Here is a 6,954-nt window from a genome sequence, read left to right on the forward strand (position 1 = left end):
ACTTTGGCAAATCTTTACAAGTAAATTTTTTAGAAAAAAAGTTTATACGGGTTAAATTATAAGAGAAAAGGCAATGCCTTCTCTCTCTGGATTGACAAGTTTCTTCAAGATGTGATATCAGAGACTGAACTTGACTTAATCATGGAATGAATGTTCAATCTCTCATTTTTACTGTGAAGCAATGTGTCATAGTACTTTGGAGAAATTAAGAAAATAGTCCTGATTTTAAAGAACTTCTTACTGTTCTTTAAAGAATAAAATGTTTACAATTTTTGGAAAATATCCAGGACTGTGGTGGTTTGACAAGTATTTAAGAAGTTATTTTTGTTAAGATCAGGTTTGGGGACAGAAAAATCAAACCTCAGGAGGTGTTTGTACCACTGTGATATCTAATACTTAAATTGCTGTGTATTTGCTTAATTTTTTATGTGCCTTAGTACATGCTTATGATACAGTAGCTTAGAGTTTAATCTGAGGTATCTTGAAAAACATATTGTGGCCTTTTGTGAAAATTCTCTTCTTGGTCTTTTTGGAAACATTTTCCTTGATACTTCAAAATGGTTTTTTAATTAAGTAATACTGTGAACTCTAGTTCTTGGATATAGAAATTGGATAGCAGTGGGAACAAGGTTTGATTCATTGCATAACCATATAGAGACTTTTTGAATTTACTGGGTTGCAGCTTTCTGATACCTGGACTTGGCCAAAAAAAAAAATCACACCCAGAAAAATGTAGTTGGAAAACCCTATCTACAACAACCAGGCAGCAAATTTGCTCCAGTTTCTGGACTTTATAGAATTTTTGGAGGCACTGGCTGTGTCAGAATATTTTGGGTTCCTTCATCTTTCTCTCAGTTTTAAACTTCAAGTAATGGAAGGCTATAATCCTCTCTTTTGTAAATATGAAGAAATGGTCAGTACTACTTGTACTACTTAGTGGAAGGTTAAATGGGTTTAGGAATAATAAATAGCCCATTCGCTTTTGGAATTTGAGATAGACTTTCCAGTTTTCCCCTTTCTGAAGTAGCTAATTCAGTTGAGTGAAGTTTGAAAGCAAAATAATTTTTTTTCAACTCATAAAAGTAATTGTGTGGTGACAGAGCAGCATATTAAAAAGTGCGATTGCATGCTCATTCATTTGCATAGGTCCTTTTTCACCAAGATACTTGATTCTAATTCATGTCTCTTACCTGGTTAGCAGTCACACTGATATCTGTTAAAGAGAACCTTACTGGACTGTGAATGTTCCTGGTTTTGCTGCACGCAAATTCGTTTGATAACACCAGGCCATTCTCCATAAAACATGCCTTGTCACTTTTCATAAGAATTACAGCTACAGAGGAGGGAAATCATACCAAAGCTGAATGTAACTCTAAAGCAGGAAAAGGAATCTTAAATCTGAGAGCAAATATTGGCACATATAATATCAGGAGCAGTATACATATTACTATTTGTGTAATATGTTATGTGTATGCTAACATCTAAAGCATGTACATTTTAATTCATTGACTCTGATAGCAGAAGATGGAAAAAACAAACCAAACATGAATGGATGAAGGCCTCTGACATTTTCTCAAAAAGTGAAAGGAATAATTTCTCACTTCCAACGCAGTGTCAGAGTATAGCTAATGTCAGCTTTGGGCTGTTTGCAGTTTGAAATGTAGAACCCTACAGTTTAAATGTCTAAATAACTTGTGAAGAACCTGGTAATGTGCATAGTGTAACCCAAAATGTGTACTTTAAAACACTAGTGGTTATAGCCTGACTCCAGGCACTGGGAATGGTTGAGGGTAGACTTGTGCCTACATATACGTTGTATCCACAAATCGGCTCTGGTTTACCCCTAGCTCCATTTCTTTTGCTGGATGCACACTTGATTCAAAGCATCCTAAGGCCTTTTTAACAACACAGTGCCTGTTCAAATGATGTGTGATTTCTTGCATAAAGTAAAACTTGCTTTATAAAATTTATTCGAATGTTTTTGCACATCAGAACTTTGATTCATGATTTGACTTGGATGCCTTGTGTGCTGCTTCTGTCAGTTGCACTTCTATTTTTGTGCACTGGCGGGTTGAGGTCCTTTTTATGCCTAAGATGCTCCCTGTAACAGAGGAGATTTGCCTCTATGCATTTTCTGGTTACAGACATCAAACCTGCCTTTATATGCTGAGAAAACTCTTTGCTTTTGTCGATAATACTGATGGTGTGGTTTGTGTGATCAAATATCTTGCCCTCCTCTGATTCATGTCAGTAGGAAAGTGAAGAGTTTTCTCATACTACTACTGTGAATCTGCTACTTGTCATTGTATACTGTTAGTTTATGCTGCTGTTTTTCAAATGAGAGGTCAACTATTTACAAAAAAAAACATTGTTTTGCCTTTACCTTTTCTTCTCGTATGTTCTTAACTGTAGCAGAACTACCAGACTTAGTGTTGTTACCATTGTGCTGGAAAGATACTTGGTAATATTGCACAGTTTTTCCTACAAATTAATTTCATTTTCTACTTGGTTGCTATATGGAGAACTGTCTGCTCTCTTCAAAGCAAATCCTAACAGTTAAGAAATGTGATTTATTCCAAGAAAGAATGGTTAAATACCAAGATATTTAGCATCAGGAGTTTATTGAGCAGGGATGGAACAAGATTGGACCAAAGTTTATGTGCCTTCAGTAGTTTTGAAAGTACATTTTTTCATATCTGTTGCTGTCTTAAGTACAATAGATACTTTTTTTTTTGCCTGGAAATTGTATTTTTATTGTTAAAAATGAAAGTTGTCCATTGACTATACAAGAAATCAATTACAGCTGTTTCAATATAGATTTAATTGTTCCTCTGCTTTTACCATTGATTTTTTTTTTTGTACTGCAATATGCAGGAATCCAAGCATAACCCATGTATTCAACCTTGAATAGTAATAGTATGTTGTGCCTAGAGGAGTCCCAAAGAAGTTGGCTAAGAATTGTTATTTTATATGCTTTGTTCATAAAAGTTCCCTTTCGGCTTATAAAAGTGTTCATCTAACACAAGAAAATGCTGTAAATATTTGTAACATCATGTTTTGGAGTTTTTTAACCTGGAAAAGTGTTTTGTGGAACAAATGAAACGGTGTAATGTTTTTGTATTGAAAGAAATTGTCCTGTGTATGTTAATAAGCAACAGCTTTCATTTGTAAAGTGTCATGGCACTGCAGAAAAACAATTCCCTGTCTGTTGTGATGACTTAAGCTGGACTATTAAATAAGCATATTATCTCACTTTGTAGTGCATGGTTAATTTGATCTTGTGTATGCTGCCATATATATTGTTTCTTCTAGGTTAATGTATTTGCTGCTTACTTGGTATCTAGACGTTACTCTTTTCCTATGTTCCTTGTAGCATGCTTGTGAGAAATGTCATTACAGCTGTAGTCTCTTAAATTTTCCTGTGTTCTTGTCTATTGCTTTAGTTTTTTCCTTGTCTTATAATTGTGCAGCTAGTCATGTCTGTTGTTGTTTGCTTGTTGTTTTTCTTTTTCCTTTAGCATACAAGTCCATCTAAGCAAAACCTTTTTATATCAAAAGTATTGAGTGGTTTACTGCACATCTTCAACAACAGTTGAAGTTCAGCAGCACCTAAACTTTCCCCTGAGCAGGCTAGAAACTGTCATTTTCAGTCGGATCAAAATCTGTTTTACAACCCTGAGCCAGTACAGCAGTTCAAGACTGCTTCCTTCTTCGAGCCAGGGATGAGAAACTTTGCACCTTGGGGCCTTATCAGTAAGAATTAATCTTTTGCTTTTATCACTTTTTTGCCTTAGCATTCAAGTTCATTCCACCTGTGCAGAGATTTAAATAAAAGTAAATAGTAGCTGAAAAAGATGGTCTGCTTTCAGCTTCCTGTTTCTCAGCTTCCTTGCTTATTGCCTTTCTTTCAGACTCTTCTGTTTGTCCCTCTGTGTGTTGCATGACGCTAATTTAGGCCATTTTATTCTTGCATCCAAAATTCAGGATTGATGGTAATAAAGGTAGTTGTCTAAAGCAGTAGATGTAAGTATGTAGGTGAGAGGCAGAGTGCAGTGCCTCTTCCTGAGCTAAAAGTCTCTGCCAATCTGGCAAGGATTTAGTTGTCAGCCACTGGGTCCAGGCATAACATCTTAAAGCATCTGAAGTCTTACACAGACTTATACATGACTGCCTGTGTTTCAAGGCTCATGTTCAAACACTGAGCAAATCTAGTGTAAACTATGCTGTTAATCTCTGAATGCAGCTACTTCTGTAGAGATAATAAATCCAGTATAGACTGGATTGCAGCTTATTTTCCCTAGGCTAGAAATGTAGTTCCCAACCATAATTCTTGATTTTTTTTTTTTTTTGTCTTTGATGCTTAAATATGTTCTCCAGAATGGCTTATTTTAAAAAAATTTTCTTTTGCCAAGCCTGCCTAAGAAAGTGTGGTTAGGAGGTGCAATGCTTACCTGTTAGTCTTCTCTGCCATCTTAATTTCTTGTCTACTGTTGTGGTACTGCTGTAATATAATCACAAGTAATTATTTTTACCTAGGTAATTGATGTGCCAGTCTCAGAAAATGAGAAGTCACTTCCAAATAGCATGGATATAAAATTTTTGATAACAGAATTTCTTGTAAATTGCAAATTTAACAGAAAGGGCAGTAACTAGTGAATTTGTCCAGCTCCAGGTGAAAATTAACCCTATCCTAGCCCCACCCAGGACATTATCCACCCTTTATTCTATATGAACTATGTTATGCCCCGCAGAGATACTTAACAATTAACATCATACAATTTATTTCACTGGCTGGTGTCCCCCAACACTAATACTCCTTCTGTCACCCAACATTAAGATTCCTTGTGGTATGCATCAGAATTCTCTATCCTCCTGCATCACCCCCCAGGTGCACCCAGGTCCTTGATCCAGGTGCATCCATCTGTGGATGGGTTTGCCTTTGCCAGAAGCAAGGTTGACACAGACCATCTTCCCCAATATGTTCTTTAGGTGCATTAAAGGAACTTTATTCCCTTCTACAGCATCTAGGAGTTTTAATGGGGAGGGGCAAGCCTCTGTTTGACAGGTCCTCTTGAGTTGACCAACCAGGTGGCCTTTGCTAAGTTTGTGTCCCAGTGGTTAGGAGTTCCTCCCCTCATAGCTATCAGCCTAGTTCTTAGCAGTCCTTTGTATCTTTCCATTTTCTCCAAGGCTGGTGTGTGACAGGGGCTGTGACAGACCCATTCAATGCCGTGCTCCGTGGCCCAGGTCTCTGTGAGGCTGTTTTGGAAGTGCGCCCCGGTGTCTGACTCAGTTTTCTCTGGGGTGCCCTGTCACCACAAGACAAGGCCCAGGACAGTGTTTGTGGAGCACTGGAGAGGTTTCCAGTCACCCAATGGTTGTTTCCACCACTGTGAGCATGTGGCACTTGCCTTGGCAAGTTTGTGGCAGCGCGAAACAGCCAATCTGCCAGACCTCTCCATATTTGTATTTCAGCCATCGTCCTCCATACCACTGGGGCTTTAACCTCTTGGCTTGTTTGATGGCCGCATGTCTCGCGTTCATGGAGGACTTCTGTGATAGTGTCCAAGGTCAAATCCACCCCTCAGACTCTGTATGTTGTGTCTCTCCCTTGGTGACAGGATGTGTCATGGGCCCAACAAGCTATAAATAATTCACCCTTACTCTGCCAGTCCAAGTCCACCTGAGCCACTGAAATCTCAGCAGATCCACACACTGGTTGTTTCAATGTTCTTCTGTTACCTGATTCTTGTGAACATGGGCGTCCACATGACATACTTTCATGACTAGGTTCTCTAGCTAAGCAGCAACATCTTGGCACAATCCAGCAACCCAGATGTGTTTACCTCTGCACTGCCAGTTGCTCTGCTTCCACTGCTCTAACCACTCCAACATTCGACAACATCCATAAGTCAGTACATGTGTAGAGCACTGCCACTTTTCTCGCTCAGTAACTAAAGCCAGTTGGATCATTGCTTTCTGGTCAGTTTGTGATCATTTCCAAGATACCTGGGAAGCTAGGGTTGCCTTTTTGAGCCACTCATGTTATCAGTGTAAGCTACTTACTCCACATGGCATCAGTTGCATGGTGTGTGGAGGAGACCCTCCCTTTGAACATCCAGCCCAGCACCAGCAGTCAGAGTGCCAGGAGGAGCTGTGCTTCAGTGCCAACCACCTCTGAGGCAGCTCGAGCTCCTTCATATGCTGCCAGTATCTCTTTTTCAGTTGGAGTGTAGTTGGCCTTGGATCCTTTGCATCTGTGACTCCAAACCCTTAGAGGCTGGCCTTGCGTCTCCCTGGGTGCTCTCTGCCAGAGGCTCCAGGTAGGACCATTCTTCCCAGCTGCAGTGTAGAGCATGTTTTTAACACCTTGTCATGCCCAGACTGGCCTGAGGGCTACTACATTCACAATCTCCAATGTAATTTGTTCAAAGGCTTGCTGCTGCTCAGGGCCCCATTTAAAATTGTTCTTCTGGGTCACTTGGTAGAGAGGGCTCACAATCAGACTGTAGTTTGGGATATACATCTTCTAGAAACTCACGGTGCCCAAGAAAGCTTGTGTTTCCTTTTTACTGGGTGGCATGGACATAGCTGCCATCTTGTTGATCACATCCACTTGGATCTGGTGATGCCTGTCTTGCCATTTTGTTCTTAAAAACTGGATCTCCGTACTAAATTTTACAGCCAAACCAGCCTTCAGAAGGATTTGAACTATTTTCTTCCATTTCTCAGAACTTCTGCTCTGTTGCCCCATAGGATGATGTCATTAATGTATCGGAGGTGTTCCGGAGCTTCCCCCTGCTCCAGTGCAGCCCGGGTCAGTCCCTGGCAGGTGGTGGGGCTGTTTCCACCCTGGAGGTAGTCGGTTCCAGCTGTACCAGATGCGCCCACAAGCACAAGCCAGCTGTGGCCTGCACTCTGCTGCCAAAGGCTGGGGAAAGACGTGTTAGTGAC

The sequence above is a fragment of the Merops nubicus genome, unplaced genomic scaffold, assembly GCF_000691845.1.
Source record: "Merops nubicus isolate BGI_N331 unplaced genomic scaffold, ASM69184v1 scaffold3809, whole genome shotgun sequence".
NCBI classification, from domain to species: domain Eukaryota; kingdom Metazoa; phylum Chordata; class Aves; order Coraciiformes; family Meropidae; genus Merops; species Merops nubicus.